General features: G+C 32.3%; 1 protein-coding gene across 1 annotated transcript in view; it reads left to right on the top strand.

Moving 5' to 3' along the window:
• The first annotated feature begins 1,902 nt into the window (after positions 1-1,902).
• LOC146539668 (uncharacterized) overlaps positions 1,903-16,749 on the top strand; it is a 69,009-nt gene continuing 54,162 nt past the window's right edge. Inside the window, exon 1 of the mRNA XM_085184993.1 lies at positions 1,903-2,071. The gene's annotated coding sequence lies outside the window, so the exon portion shown is untranslated. The remainder of the gene's footprint in view (positions 2,072-16,749) is intronic.

Here is a 16,749-nt window from a genome sequence, read left to right as displayed (position 1 = left end):
CAAATGCTAGGAGTCTCAAATTTTGCATGGACATCACTTCTAGGACGTAGGTACTCATGGAGACAGAAATTAATAATAAAGTAGTTCACGCAGGCGAAGCCGCGGGCGGGCCGCTAGTTATTATATGTAATTTGGGAGACTAGTCGTGGCGTGTGTTTAAGATTGTAACTGTAAACAAGACAGGTTGTGAATTTGAGCACCACATGAAGAAAATAAATATTTAATATTTATTTATTTGCTATTTTGGTGGAAAATGGGGAACGAAGTGTCCTAACACTAGGATTCCTCTGCCTACCCTGCAATGAGAGGGTCACAGCGTGAAGATAAAAAAAATAGTGTAATTCTACAGATATTATGTTATAAAAATAAATTATTAATTATTAGTAAATATAATTTTCGCTGCAATTAATTTGAACATTATCTCTCAGTATCTGCAATGCTTGTTTTTAATTATTTATCGAGACCTCGAGTTTGAAATTAATGGTTTCCTTTGGCTGTTTCTTCTTCCTTTTATGACATAATAAATTTTAGGGCGAAAAAGATTTGTGTACTATTTTTATCTTTGATCTTTATAAAAAATACAGATTTGAACTTTGTATATATTCATAAGTTCTTTGGTTACTTCAGATTAAGTTCTATTGAGGCCATAGTGGCGCAGGGGCACAAGGGTGTGACTGTAACGTGACATCTTTGGGTTCGATTCCCACTCAGAGAAATGAATTATTGTTTATTAATATTTTCAATTCAAACTAACTTTCATGCAAAAATACTTCACAAACATAACAACTATTATTCAAAATATTTCTGTGCTTCTTCCCGTATACAAGTTTTTCCTTAAAACATAAACGATTTAGGAAACATTAGGGTTACGAATTCCGTTATCAACAACTTTGAGGATAAATAACGATAAGTATTAATAAATCTACTTTACGTTTTCCGCTGTCCTCGTAACGTGATTTTTTTGCTCTATATCTAATATAACACGAACGGGAAAGCGCGTAGCAATCTAAAAAAAACTTATGTAAAACTTTGCACAAAGAAAAGACAATTAAGCGGGGATGCCTTTATAATTGGACCGTTTTTCATCCCTACGAAAAGTTTCCCTTAAAAATATTAGCGGGTCTAGTTTCTTGAAAAAGTTGTTTTAAAGCTATTTGTTTCGGTTATAAAGCGCTATATTTTAGATTAAATAACAAAAAAAAATAAGTCACATACGACTATTTAATTCAAAATTAGATAAAATACATAAGTCCTCAGTTGATCTTATCATACCACAAACATGCACACACAAATACACATATAAGAGAGTATCGATTATACTCCAAGATTAATCCTTCCTCCAGGAAGGTCACGTAAAAAGCGAGGCGAAAATGCTATGCAGAGAACATCGCCTTTGGCGCTCCGTTCTCTCTGGCTATCCCGCTAGTAAGTCATAGCCTTTTGTAAATAAAAGCTGCATTTATATCTCAATCCTTTTAATCTGTGTTGGCCACGAAATGTAATAAAACATTTAATGAAATAAATTTGCATTTCATCGCTCTGGTATCAAGGTAAAGCGCGGCGTTGAGTTTCGCCACTCCACGGCGGCTAAAATACGGAACGGTGTACCTTAACACTTGGTTACTTACCCTGCAATATGCGGGGTACAGTGTGAACCTGAAAAAATAAATAAATAGCCTAGTATGTTTTTTATAAGTAAAATAATACTTATGAAGTTATTTAAATTATTATTTATTATATACTCAAATATAATACATAGATGAATGTGACAAAATTTTGAGTTTAACACAGATCAAGTAAGCCATCGGTAGTTCGGACTTGCGCGTTTCGTAGACTAGCGTAGCAGTCAGACGTGCTACACCGAACGCTACGCACGTTACGTTCGAACGCTACGACGGCTCTACGAAATAACTTTGTCAGTATCGGAGTATAAGTGAGTGAGGGTAGTGTTTAAAAAAATTGTGTAAAAATAATTTGTGACTATGTTGTGTTTGTGTTTTAATTTAAAACAAGTAACTGGGTTCAAATTCGTCGATTTGCGAAATTCAGCGATGACCTTCACATTTTACAGGTTAGTTGTGTATTTTTAATTAGGACCTCACTTCGGCGGCTTATTTTAGCCTGGAGTTTACCTGAAATATATAATTTTGTTGGTTGAGTGAAAAATATGTTAGATTATCTTTTTTTAAAGTAATATTACATATATAATAGTGATATATATTTTAATTTTAATTTGTTTCATATAATTAAGAAAAAAAATTATACAAAATTATAAAAATAAATATGAAACGGATTACATGTATTAGTTGCTTATATTATTTATTTATATAACATATCTAAAATAATTTAGGCTGTACAAAAAACTTTTAAAAAATAATAAAATACTAACTTACAGCGAAATATTTTTAATAAACGCCCATATTGCTAAAATAAAATCCCGAAAGAAATTTAGCTCACAGCTTAGAGCTTAAGTGGATATTTTAAAATTTCATCCATTTCTGGATAAGCCGTTTCGCCCGAAGTCTAACCCGAGCGGGCTCAACTAAGCTTACTAACGCGGAAAGAATCTTGCAAATCGCTTTACTTGTGAAACTGGTGATAATACTAAAACTTTGCCTAATATAAAAAGAGGTTTTCGGCATTTTCAATGTATGTTTATATCTTCGGTCTTTAGAGAAAATGAAGATACTCTTATCATATAAGAAATCAATATATAGAAATAAGTGGAGACCGAAGTGTCTCAACACTTAGTTTCCTCTCTGCCCATCCTGCTGTGTGCGGGAGCTTTTTATTTTCGATTTTTTTTATATAGAAATATATCGTTTTCTTAAAGTTAGTTTTCATTCTAAAAACCTTTACTCATGTTAACTTACTTATTAGTTTGAGATTTTTTCTTGGCAACTTTATTTACTGGCTTGGAATAGTTTACTTGAATACAAAAATATTTTGATTTCGTACAGCTAACATACTAAAGTTACAGTATACATAATATAAATATGTCTTTACTTAAAAAATATATTTTTATATATGGCTTTATATAGCAAAGATATATCACATTGACTATTGCGTCATCACTCTTGGGACGGAAAGGCCGCTCGTACTATATGATACATGAAAAGAATGATTCTGGTATATTGTAGCAGCATTAAGTACAATGTGATGTGAAACATTATTTGCCTATTTTTTTTAAGTACGCACAGGGAACCTAGTATTAAGGCCTTGCTTTCCCCATTTTTTGTCGAATTCTGAAGATATTGCGAGTTGAGTGGAACTGCATCATGCATTATTTGCTTATAATACACACACTTTTTAAGAAATAAAAATAATTATGGCGTAGTTAGTTTCATCAATTTTTGTTTCTTCAAAAATATGGAAAATGATAGGATTTTATTATTCACTCTATACAAAAGTATATAAGTAATATTTAAAATAAGTGTTAAAAAACTGGATTTTTCATAATCACGTTTAAAGTAACCATGCTGATAACACAGCAAATTTCATACAAAATGCTGCAAAAACGATGTATAAATGCTCGGCTCGTATCTTTTTGTCCTCTGAGGGACCATAGACCTACATATTTGTTATTCACTTGAACTTGAGATCCCCTACTTTGTCTTGACAGACTAATAGACAGACAACTAAGTACTATAAGACTTTTGAAATACGGAACCCTAAAACATGCTTAAAGTATTCTTTTTTTTTACTTAAGAAACTAAAGTAAATGGGAAATCGAAAACCACTCATAACATCTTAACGTGCAAAAGTTAGCTAATTATAGTTTATTGAGTAAAGTATAAAATGTATTTTTTTCCTAGTTGCTAATTATTATTAAACTACAACAATTAACTGAAAGGAAAACTTATAAGGGGTGGAAAATTATATTTTTTAATACTAATTAATATTTTTAAGAAGTTCTATATGTTGCGTACGTTTTTTAGCTTCAGGGTCGAGGGAACCTAATGTTAAGATCTAGGACGACGACGGTCTTAATCTAAATTTAAATAATAAAATGATACCGACTGACATATTCATATCAAAAGTTTATTTCTGCATATTGCGGTAAACGCGTGAACAGAAACAAAAACTCGTAAAAATCTTTTAGTACCTATGTCTAAGTTTTAATGCTTATTTCATTGTTCTATATAATTTTATTGCTAACTAGATATTAGCTGTGGCTTTTCTGCATAGTTAGGCGGAAATAAATAAGACAAATACCAGAGTAGGCAGAACCTGGGAACTTAGTGTTAACACACTCCGTTCCAATTGAGATACTTGTGTTCCTCACATTCCGCCGTATTCTAGAGACATTGCGTATTGAAAGGTTCGCCACTATTCGAACTCAACGCCACGCTTTGCCTCGTTACCAGAGCGAGAATTGAACCTACAACCTGTCGTTTTTACAGTCACTTGCCTATTCCGCTGCGCTACGACTGGCTTCATTTAAGATTAAGACTTATATATGACATATATCAATACAATCCAAGTACCTAAATTACTCTCTGATCACTGACACTGTGGGTTTCCTCATAATGATTAAAATTAACATAGCCTTCCTCGATATGTAGACTAAAAAACATAATATCGTTTTTTTTTAAATTTGAGGCCGTAGCTTTTTGAGGATGTCACGTTCAACCAAAAAAACTCTTCAACGTTTGTATATAATAATATAGATAACTAGCGGCCCGCTCGTGGCTTCGCCTGCGTAAACTACGTTATTATTAATTTCTGTCTCCATGAGTCCGTCACCTACGTCCTATAAGTGACGTCCATGCAAAATTTGAGACTCCTAGCATTTGTAGCAACGAAGTTTCATACAAACTTTCAACCACAAAAACAACCACTTAGAAGTCGAATATTGCAAATTCCCGTCTTTGCGAGCACCACTAAACATCGGAAATTCCTATAAATAACTCCTATGCAAAATTTCAAATTCCTAGCACATGTAGTTTCTGACATTTCGTGATGAGTGAGTGACCTTTCGATTTGATATATATAGATAGAAGATAAATATAAGTGATGCGATTTAGGCAACAAAATATTTTTCATTATCAGAAAATCTCGTCGCCATTTTTAAGGTGATTCGTAAAATGGTATTTAATTTGTACATTTTTGAAGACCGCTCCATCCTATAAAGGCACTTAAATAAACAACATTCGAGCGGCAAATTTATTATTTAATAAACTCGTAGCATTTGATACAATCGTTTGTGAATTTGTTTCGTTTGAACGATTTTTCTTAATTGAATTACTCGAATTTTAATAATAAAATTATTATCCACTCCATAAGGAGTGGATAATAATTTGTTTTTTTTTTAGCTTCATGCTGTCCCGTCTCTAATAAAAAATTCTGTTTTCTACTTTCCGCCGAATTTTGCAGACCTTACTCATCGTCAACCCTTTGCCACTAGAGCGAAAAAAAGGAGAAAATGGAGAGGAAAATGAAATATTTTATATTTTATATTTCATTTCCCTCTCCAATGGGAATCGAACTCACAACCTGTCGCTCTTACGATCGCGCTTTTGCTTCTCTGCGCTATGAGAATATTTTGATAATATTTTCACTTCTTCTCCCTGGTACCAAAACAAATCTCGGATTTGAGCTCTGCCACTCGACACATAATGCCTAGAAAATTCAAGGGAAAATGGGAAACGGGGTGTCTTAACACTAGATTCTCTCTGCCTACACTATTATATACGGGATACAGCGAGAACCTAAAAAAATATATAATAGAAATACCTCCTCTTTATAGGATGCCCACTTCTAAAGTTATTTACTTTATATATCCAAATATGTGCAGAGGTCTTCAAAGCTACAACGCTCCTCTCAAACCGACGTAATCTGTAAGCATTGTTGAGTGCCATTCGTATTTGAAGCTAACCGTTGTCACTTTGCATGTTTCTCTTTTTTTATATTTTTCTTTATTTTCACGCTATATAGGCACGTATAGCAAGGAAGGTAAAAGGAACCTAGTGTTAAGATATTTTGTATCCCACTACTTGCTTCGAAATATTCGAAATATTGCGATAAAGGCAATTATTAATTTTGAAAACCTATTATAGAATCATAACAATTCAGCTAAACTTTAATATATTCAATATAAATATTATTTTTTTTCTACTTCAATCGGGATTCGAACTTTAAACTTCTCTCTCTCTCTTGAGAAATGCTCTACGAGACGTCATATTTTATTAGATATTTATAATAAGAAATGTTTGACGTCGCTTGGATTATGTCTGTAGCTTTTTGAGTTAATCCGTAAAGAGTAGTGAAGGTACAAACGGCATATGTAGTCTAGAGAGCAAAAGATTTATTAATATTGAATTAATAATACAGGTTCAGGCCAGTCACGGCACAGGGGAACAAGCTAGTGACTGTAAACACGACGGGTTGTGAGTTCGATTCCCATTCGACGTGTAAAGGATTTAATATTTTCATTTCTTCGCTTTGGTGTTGAGGCAAAGCGTTGAGTTCTGCCACTCAACACACAATGCTCCAAAAAGTATGGAGGATGGAGTGTCTAAACATTAGCTTCCCACTGCCTACACTATGCGGAGTTTAAAACCGCTCTTTTTTTTGTTACCAGAGCGAATAAATGACCCGACTAAGAACGACGATCTCAGTACTTTTATTAAAAAATCTATAGTAATATTTATATAAAATTCATGAATAAGTGCTTAACGAATCTCAGTTAGCCATTTTCATAGTAGTATATATTTGCAATTCGAGTTGCAAATAGAAATAGAATATTGACTTGTACGTACTCGTCTCTCTGTCGGACAAAGATTTATGACCGACATTCGTTTCTTACAATAACTGCGGAAAATCGGTTAGTTCTCAGACGTTTTTTGAAATAGCTAGTAAGAATAAAATTAATATACTATGTTAAATGCTATTAATATTAATAATTTTTTAAAAGTTCTCGCATGGTTGTATGAGGTCAAGAGAATATAGTGTAAATCCGTGTGCGTCTGGACACGCATTGAATGTAAGAGAAGGAGTAGTCAATAAGCTAGCAATATCAATGAGTGGAGCGAAGCGAAGTTCTTACTGGTTACAAGTGTGTTTCGTTGTAATGCTACTCCTCCTAGAACGTTAAACCTATAGCTCTGACATTTTGCAGGAACGTTGTGGACGACACGGTGATTCCAGTAATATGATAATTGTAATTGTAGTTTTTTAGTAAATGGTCAAAATGTATCCCATAGAGTAAAGCTGTGGAAAGTGTTGAAATTCACGCGCACAGATTAAACTTTGACTAACCTAACCTAACCCGGACAAAACAGAAAATTTCGCTAAATTTCGCGCACCATAGCTTCGCTCAGCTCCACTCGGCGTGCACAGCATGTGCCAGATCCTAGTACTTTTTTATTGCCAACATAAAAATATATTTCCAAAAAATATACAAATAAAAAAACTTTACAATAAAGCGAGTAAAATCCATTAAAAGAGACAAAAGTCCATTTCCCCGAAACAAATATTGTTATAAAATGTTTGATATCTGTTTGACTTTAACTATAGAATTACGGTCGGTGGCTTTCAAAATTTACGTTTGTCAATAATTTTATAACAAGCAAGAGATGTTATTTGTGAATAGGTTCCGTATTTTTTATGCTGCAGCTTCTCGTTAAGACACTCCGTTGCCCCTTCCAATTTTTGAGACATTAAGTGTTGAGTGGTGGATGATTTAGCGCTAAAAATTTTCTTGTTGCTAGAGCGAGAAAATGATAATAATTCATACCCTCGAGTGGGAGTCGAACCTACAATTGTCGCGCTTACAACACATCACAGACATCAGTTTTGTGGCTAATTGCTAATTTTCTAGCTCCAGGCTTTATCCCACATAATAAAGTTAAAATATTATTTATTACAGTTGAGTACTGTATATAGAAACAAATAGATTGCCGAATGGATTTAAAAATCTTTCTCTTAGTTGGAACCCACCCAACGACCAACCCCGTTAATCGAACCCACTACCATCGCGATTACAGCCAGACGATATTCCTCTCTGCAATGACATGAATGATATTTAGATGTTACTTCATAAAATATAATATAAATAGATTTAGATTATAAATCTAAATCACTCCTCTGAACTTAAAAAGAATAACTAATATTAAAAGCCTTCTACTTTATTTGTACAGATTATATGAAAGAGGTGTGGCTTCAAATAATTTATTCGTTTCAAAGAAAAAAATGTCCAAAGGTTGCAGTTCTAATAGTTGAAAGTGACCATTTAAAATATATTCATGCCTCAGCTTGCCCTAATTTTTTCTACAAGGCAATTCAATGATTAAGTTCTTATATTAAAAAAAGTGAATGTAAAAAGTATTTTTGTCATAAAATTTAATCTGAGGCTTTTTATTTTGAGGCCAGCCACGGCGCAGGGATATACGCGTGTGACTATAAACGCGACAAGTTGCAGGTTCGATTCCTATTCGAGGATAATATTTAGAATATTTAATCATTTCATTTCTTCGCCCTGCACGAGGCAACGCGAGGCATTGTGTTGTAACCTATAATGGATATATAGTCCCTACTTCTATATTTTTTGTTGTTCTTCTTTGACTTCCCGCTTAGCTCCATATATAATGTAGGGAAAGCACAAAAAATCTAATGGCAAGACACTTTCATTTGGATTCCCAAATTGTTTTGCGAACCTTTCCAAATTACAGTAAGGGTTTACTACAAAAACACCGGGATTAATACTAGTTTTGCCAGAGCGACTAAATGAAAATAATTAATACCCCTGAATGGATATCGAAACGACAACCATCACGACAGCCTCAACTTAGATTATACTTAGAAATCCATATATGTAATTATTATACCCCAAATATATTATATTAGTATATCAATAATGGCCAGATTTAGAGTTTTCATTAGATTCATATTACATTAGCGTCTAACCAGGGGTACAGTTTACTTAACTCCACCCTTAACTTCACAACGAATTTCCTAAGCACATACAAGTTACCAACTTAGTGTAATTGCGTTATAACTCCAATGTGTTACTTAATTATTATGATTTCTAAAGCGTATGTATGTCTGTTTGTGTTTATGTTGAAACTTTGAGTTGTTCATTTCAGTATATTTGTTTGATATTAAATAAGCTGAGGCCAGTTGTAGCGAAGGGGCAGAAAGTGTGCTGCAAAATCGACTGGTTGTGGGTTCGATCCCAACTCGAGGAAAGGAAATATTTATTTAAATTTATATTTCCATTTCTTCGGTCTGGTGTCGAGGCAAAACGCGATATTGAGTCCACCACTCAGCACAAACTCCTCCAGAATTCGGCAGAAAGTGGAGAACGGAGTGTCTTAACACTAAGTTTACTCTACCTACCCTGCCGTGTGCCATACACAGTGAAGCAAATTTTTTTTATATATAAAATAACATAATATTAGGTTCTCTTGCCACATACTCAGAGGAAAGGCAAGTTTACATACATGTCAAAGTTAAATAGCCTTACAAATGAAGCAAGATGCCAACTCGTTAAAGTAACGCGCGTGGTGAGTTGCCAACTGTTTGTACCCCTGAGGCTTAGTGGTTATCATGTCTGAATTTATTATAATATACTCTACTTGTGTGTGAATTGAACCCACTACCTCTCGCATTTACTCGCAGTAACACGCCTGTACCCCAGCAACACAATTGGTCTCAAAAAACAGTAAATAATCTTTCAAGATAAATGGATTTTCCAACAGAAATATTTTTCAATATAAAATAATATTTTTTATTGTATTTGTACATAAAATATATATATTTACATACATTCCAAATAAGATAAAATATTTCAATATGAATTTATATTTATTACTAGAATAGGTGGTAAATTCGATTCCTTAACCGTCACGTCCTATCTGATATTAGGCACATCGATGGCATACGATACGAGAGCTACTATCTGCATCTGAAAATAGATTAGAACCTTCGTAGTTTATATATATTATGTAAAATACATATACAGAATTTAAATGGCACAGTATTTGACTATAAATGAGAGGATTGTGGGTTCAATTTCTACTCACGGGAGTTTTCATTTCCTCGTGGTAAGAAGGCGTAGAGTTCCGCCACTCAACACGCAATATCTCTAAAATTGTGTTGTAAATGAGAATGGAAAGCTTTAACAATAGGTTCCCTCTGCCTACATGGCTGAAACGGTAAGATGATAAAAAAATATTATTTAATATGAGATACAAGTATGTTATTAGATATCTCTGCGCAATAATTTTATAAACTATGAGTTAAGTTGCTTATTTTTTGTTATTACAAAATTCTCGTCTCGCTCGTTATATAATTATTTTATCATACAAAAATAAAAAACACACAATTTTTGTATGATAAAATAATAATAACAAGATATATTAAATATATAGTTATTATTGTAGTACGAATAAATTGTTAACTCGTACTTACGACTACGTACTTTGAAGTAATCATCACAGTTAGTATAACAACTTAAATTTCAAAGTTAAAACTTTAACTTAACAAAGAACGTAATAATTAGGAACTTAAACGCCTTTGCATTGTCCTACTTCCTAGTAATATTAAATGTGAAAGTTAGGAAGGATGGATGGATGTTCGTTCTGCTTTTACACCATATCTACTAAACAAATTTAGATGAAACTTTATAATAATCGCTTATATATTAAAATAATACATAGGCTATAATTTATGTAAATATTTTGTACAGTTCTTCATTTCTTATACATGTATAAGAGATGTTAAAATAGAAGCATACCTTCTTCTTATATCCAGCTTTCTTTTTGGTTTTTCTTTTCCTTTATATTATTTTATTGCTTGGTCAATAAAGTGATAGATTAGCTTAATTTTAGACGAATTATTATTCTAATAATCTTTGACACTAAGATAAAAGAAATCGCTATTTATAATATGAATATCTGAACAAATCATATACTGTCCTTTCCAAGATACCAAAGACATGTAAAAGTAGATGAAAGAAAATTCCAGCTTCATTTAAAAAAGCCAGACTAAACCCCCTAACTTTAAGTTTAGAATGTTCCCGGCGTGTACTTAGCCCGAGAAGTTTAATCTCACGTAAGTATAACTTTAATGGAGGTAGCGCATTTTGGAGCCGGATAACGGCTATGAATACAAATTCTTGTGAAATTTTCGCTTATTTTTGGCGGTTTTCAAGGTGAAAATGTTTTTGAGGATGAATTTTGAGCGTGACTGCTAAATTGTTGGGTGTAGTCTGCGTAATGCTTAACGTTTTACCGTGGTTAGTGGAAAGATAAGCAATGATATAAGTGAATTTACTATTGTATTAGTAGTGTCTACTTTCAATTTCGCTCTGTATCCCGCATATAGACAGTGGGAACCTGGGAACCTAATGTTAAGACACTCCGGTCACATTGAGCCACTTCTGTTTTCGAATTTCCGCGGAATTCTGGAGGTGTTGTGTGCTGAGTGGCGGAACTTAACGTAGCGCTTTGCCTCGACATCAGAGCGAAGAAATGAAAATATTAAATATTTCGTTTCCTCGAGTTGGAATCGAACTCACAACCTATCGTATTTACAGTCACGCTTTGTGCCCCTGCGCCCTGATTGACCTCGATTATATAAAAAAATAAACAATTAAAATTATAATTAAGTGAAAGGACTGTTTTAATAAGCAATTCGTTTAATATATAAAATTATAATTTCAATGTAAATTATTAGTGAAATAACACCGAATGTGTTTTCACAAACAAATTAATTTATTCCTCCTTAATTATATTTTACGTAGTTCAACAAATAAATTCGCAAAATAATATTATTATAATTTGTTATATTGATGCTGTATTTTCCGTATAGATAAATTTTAAAATCACATTACATTGAGTACCGGAATTAAACGCCGTATTACCTTTTTAAAAGTCCCGAAAATATATGCATATTTAACTTTGATATTGCTATTAATATTTCAAAATAGATTTTGAATCGTACAAGAGCGAAAAAATATGCGAAAAAAAAAGATTTCATTTCATCAAATAGGAATCGAACTCACAACCTGACCTCAAATCCTAAGATATATTTCCAAAATCCACAAAATCGAAAAATATAATAACATCATCGACATTAACAAAATTCCAATAGTAATCACAATTTTGTTTTACTTCGTTTCAAGAAACATAAAACTCCGTAGACGATATGTTCTGTAATTTGTTTTACTGAAACGTATACGAGTGTATACTGTAGCCAACCCTAAATTAAGGATTATCCCTCACCAACCGCTGTCCACGGGTTAAATCTACTAAATTTCTTGTAACGAATTTACCATCGAGAATGGAAGCATAAAAGTATTTTTCTTTGTTAGTTTCTGCACTGTATTGTGTAGGTTACATAGGGCGAAATTAGTAGTAATACACTTCCATCAAGAAATTACGTGTTAAGTAGCGGAACTCAACGCTGTGTCCAGTTGCTAACCAGAGCTGCTGGCTTGCTAGAATTAGGAAACGGAGATAATTTATTATCTAGAGTGAAAATCAAACCTACAACTGTCGTATTCTTACAGTCAGACGATGAGCAACTGTGCAGCTGTACCATGACGGGCTCAATAACATATTTTAGGAATTATTTTGTTGAAAATAATATAAAATTTCCAACATTCATTATATGTCTGCAGAAATAAAGATTAAAAACAATCTAACTTTGCATGTTTTATAATCTATTAATTCTATTATGTTTAATAGCTGTCGTGCCTATTATAGATAGAAAGAATCTCTTCCAACGGACCAAGTGAGATAATCGAACTTATATGTAACGTATGTCTCTACACATAAGAAAATATACTCAATTTCTTCAGAATAATGTTCAAAGAGCCCACACATACATAAATACATGAAAGTTCACTAGAATGCTTATTGGAATCGACGACGACGTTGACGCCCAGCAATTCCTTGAATATCAATAGAATACGAACATTGAATAGAATTTTTATTATTTACACTTACACCTATAAGATTAAATTGAAGATGTATTACTATACGATCTTTCGTTTACATTGGCTTCTCTTCTTAAACCGTCCAAATGTGATGTATCAAGGTAGGGAACCTGAGAACATGATCGAGGAAATGATAATACTAAATATTTCATTTTCTCGAATGGAAATAGAACTCAAAACCTTTGGCGTCTTCAGAGAGACTTTACACATTAAAATATCAATTAAGTCCTGCAAGAAGCTACCACGGAAGGCTGCTGCTGAGAAAATCCAGTTAGAACTTAATTAGCAGTAATCCTTAAATATGCAGGTTATTTGGGGGTTCTGGTCTTCAAGAATAAGCAATAGCTTGTTTTTAAATCTGTGTCTATCGAAGTATAAAACTTTCGTTACTAAGTGATTGTGTGTCTTTTGGGGGCACTAAGATAAAATTTCTGAAAATTTCTTTGGAAAAGGAAAAAAATGGAATTTTTGACCTTATGTCTTTTAGTTGAGACTGTCGTGGCCTACCATGAATATTTGATATTAATTTGCTTGAACTACTTTTGACAAAGAACAAAGTGTTATAGAGGTACCGTTACTACCTTTTGATGTACGGAACCCTAAAAACATTAAGTTTATTGTGAATAAAATCAGGCACTAACTATATGAAAGTATTTCACAGCCCCGTGCCCGCCACTCTTTTGACAGACAACCAACACGTCCAAACTCGCCGGTGGCTCTTATATTAATGGCGTGTTGCGAACAAAATTATCTTTCTGTTTCTAAGAGTAGATAAGTGAATGTATGGAATGATATATATATAACGATAGGCTTATACTACATGATGCGTCTACTTTTTTTATCAATAAAAATATAAATTGTGAAATATTTATTTATTCACAAGAGAAAAAAATATATAATCAAATTATTTCATCCCCATTTATAGAGATATCAAAAATTGAAGTATTATTTTTTTTCGTTGAAACCATTAAAGGTATAACAAAGAAATTTACCAAATACATTTGTATTTTTTATTAAAATATATAAGGTTTCCTATTAAAATATTTTCTTGTAATAGTGATATCAAAGCAGATTTTCTGAGAATTTTTTAGTTTTGTGTATTGTTTTTATACCTTACTTTGTACTATAATTCAATTTACTTTGTAGTAAAAAGGAGATACGTTAGAAAACATTATAGACATAATTATTTAGATTTTATATATATACAGTATACATACATACATACATGTACACCAACAATATTGCTTGCGTGGAGACGCTCCTATTGGAATTTCAAGCTCCTTAGGTGGCTTCGCCCGCTTGAACTATATGAATATTTATTAAATATATTTATGATTTATTTTCAGTTTAGAAGATGTAAGTACTAAAACTAAGTATAAACTCTAATGAAACGGCTTTCATTAATTAAACATCGAAAGAAGACTTCTAAGAGTAATTTATTAAATATGAAACTAAAATTACTACAATTACTTTGTGAAATTTCGTTTCAAAAATATCTCAGCCTGTTGTATAGATTCAATTCTCATATATATATATATATATATATATAATAGGTAGGTATAATAGGTAGATATAGGCACATTATATATATATATATATATATATATATATATATATATATATATATATATAATGTGCCTATATAATATACCTACTTTAAACTCAGGGCTTGTAACGTACAAAATGTAATCCATAGTTTTTTTTTAATTTTCTAGAATGAACCTAAATGAATCTACCCTGAAGTGTTTTTATGTATACTTCATTTTCACATATCTTCTGTAGAAATGATTACAGCTGGTTGTTATTTGTCAGTATTTATTATTTAAATAATAAGAATATTTATTATTTTTATACTGCACTTTGTATTCCGCAGAAAGCTAGATATAGGAACTAAGTTAAGTTCATTCCGTTCCCCCAAATAAAATAATTGAAATATAATCATTCTCGTAAATGGGAATCGATCCCGCAATCTTCGCGCTTATATTAAGACTGAACCACAGTGGCATCAATCATATATGCAAGAGGAAGCAAAATCAATCTAGTGGTAGATATATACTCCCTTTACATTCTTTCTGCCTACCTATTAAAAAACAACATATATTTACTTCAACTAAATTCGAACCCGCAACCTTCACTACTTTAATCTTATATTAATTTTACATAATAGCTTTGTTCCATAAAGCTATAAGCTATAATACACAAGCTCCATCATCGTCGTATTATGATACTTCAAATATTTACTGCTAGTCTGCTTAGGAATTTCAAATAATGCTGTAATTTTGACTAAAGTTGTTATTATTAATAGTGACTTTGTGACGTCACAAGCTTCTGAAATATTTAATAGCTTTGCGGGTATTTGTATGGTGTTTGTTTGGTGGATAGAGAAAACATTAACGTCAAGATATTTTGTTTGACTTTTCGAATTTTTCAAAACCATGCAAGCATGGCATGTGAAATAATTTTACATTTATTTTTTACCTCAGTGAAAGCGTATATTGGTGGGAATCGATTTACGTTTTTCCCAGAATAACAGACATTTCGTCCCCCCATATTCTGACGAGTTTCATGTCCGATGAATAGCAGAATTCAGTACATCGAAGATAAAAAAAGTTATTCAAGTCAAACAATAAATTGAGGCCAGTCGTGAAGCAAAGGTAGAAAAGGGTACGACTGTAAATACGGTACATTGTAGATTCGATTCCCACTCGAGTAAATGAAATGTCATGTAAGTGTAAAAAAAGTAAAAAAAAATAAAAGAAAACATCTCTAAACAAACACACTACAACCAACCCTTATTTTACATACAGAACATCACATACCAAATTCCTTTGTCCAGAAGTGTATTGAAATTCGCATACAAATGTCCTATCGTATAACCCAACTTGTCTCTAGAGTGTCGAGACAGCGATCGATATGGCAGTGTATTCATTTCATAAGTTATTCACTGTTATTATGGAGGAAGGGCATTGCTTCGATGGTCATCAAATGGAAGTTGGTATAGTTCACCCAATATTTCCTGGTAATTGAGGATTGTTACCCAAAATATGTGGAAGGAATTTTAAAATGGAAGGATGTATGTAAATATAGAATAGTATATATCAATAAAATATAACTAAATAATTGTAGTGTATTGGCAGTAGTAAAATATTATCGTATTTTTCTCAGCTTTAGGCTTATTCTACATGTAAAAGAGTAGAGAGAATAGTTTTAAGACATTTTGCTCTCTACTTTTCGCCAAATTCTGGATATGTTACTGTTATTATAAATTAATTAATTTATGATAAATCACGTATAACGTCAACTTATTACATTCGGTACGACAGCAATAATGAGAAATGATGACTTAAAAACACGTAATGTAATTCATTACTTTCATTAAATAATGATATCAATCATTTAGGAAGACATTACTTCGTATAATATATGGTTAAATAATTAAACATATTATTTGAAAATACTCACAGTTGGTGTATTGTAAATTATTAATTCATGTACCGGATCATCTTTCAATTAATATTTTGATCATCGCTCTGGTAACGAGGCTAAGCACAGCGTTAAGTTCCATCTCTCAACATGCAATGCCTCCAGAATTTACCGGAGAGTGAGGAACAGAAATGTCTTAGCACTAGGTTCCCAGGATTTCTCTGCCTATTATGCTTTAATTTATTCATTGTCTAGGCAGTGTTTGGTAAATTATCATCACTATTATCATATTTTATCATTACAATAGTAGAATAATGTTACAGAAGAATTCACAACGTAAGAATGATACAGAAGACTGTTATAGAAAGTCTACGGATAAAGAG

This window comes from Heliconius melpomene, chromosome 4 (assembly GCF_056956725.1).
Source record: "Heliconius melpomene rosina isolate 202511_hmr_F chromosome 4, ASM5695672v1, whole genome shotgun sequence".
Classification (NCBI taxonomy): Eukaryota; Metazoa; Arthropoda; class Insecta; order Lepidoptera; family Nymphalidae; genus Heliconius; species Heliconius melpomene.
Note: the sequence above shows the minus strand (reverse complement) of the source record. Positions and strands in the feature narration are given on the sequence as shown.